Source organism: Melanerpes formicivorus, unplaced genomic scaffold (genome assembly GCF_026170545.1).
Source record: "Melanerpes formicivorus ecotype bairdi unplaced genomic scaffold, bMelFor1.0.p_v2 SCAF_101, whole genome shotgun sequence".
Lineage (NCBI taxonomy): Eukaryota > Metazoa > Chordata > Aves > Piciformes > Picidae > Melanerpes > Melanerpes formicivorus.
In genome coordinates, this window is record NW_027142453.1 from 616,605 (window position 1) to 617,512 (window position 908).

The following is a 908-nucleotide window of genomic DNA, read 5'->3' on the forward strand; positions in this document are numbered from 1 at the left end:
CCTTCAGGGAGTTGCAGACAGCAAGAAGGTCTCCCCTGAGCCTCCTCTTCTCCAGGATAAACAGCCCCAGCTCCCTCAGCCTCTCCTCAGAGGGCTGTTGCTCCAAACCTGTCCCCAGATTGGTTGCCCTTCTCTGGACACCTTCCAGCAAGTCAACATCTTTCCTAAACTGAGGGGCCCAGAACTGGACACAGGGACTCAAGGTGTGGCCTAACCAGTGCTGAGTCCAGGGGCAGAATGACCTCCCTGCTCCTGCTGGCCACACTAGTCCTGATAGAGGCCAGGATGACATTGGCCTTCTTGGCCACCTGGGCACACTGCAGGCTCATGTTCAGCTTACTATCAACCATGACCCCCAGGTCCCTCTCTGCCTGGCCACTCTGACCCCAGCCTGTAGCACTGCATGGGGTTGTTGTGGCCAGTGTGTAGAACCTGGCACTTGGATGTGTTCAATCTCATGCCCTTGGACTCTGCCCATCTGCCCAGCCTGTCAAGGTGCCTCTGCAGAGATCACTCCCTTTGCTGTTGTAAAAGACAAACATCATAAGACAGAGTTTATTTTTAGGTTTAGGAAGCTCACACCATCAATGGATAAAGATTAGCAGTATTCATGAGGCCACACTACAGGTTATGCTTAGGGAGCCTAGGTTCTTTGACTGGGAGAGGAACATCTCCCACCTCCAAAACAAAACTTGCACCGTGTGGTATTTCTTCTGCTCCATCACCCTGATTTCCAGCTGCAATATGGTCAAGGGCAGGCTTAAGAAAGCCACACAGCCAAGAGAGAAGGTATGTGCACACCAAGTTTGCTCTTCCCTGCTAATGCTGCTAGCAGAATCCAACCAATCTGCACCAAAACATAAAGTGCAGTAGTATCACACACTGAAAAAGAGAGGCAGACATTTCAA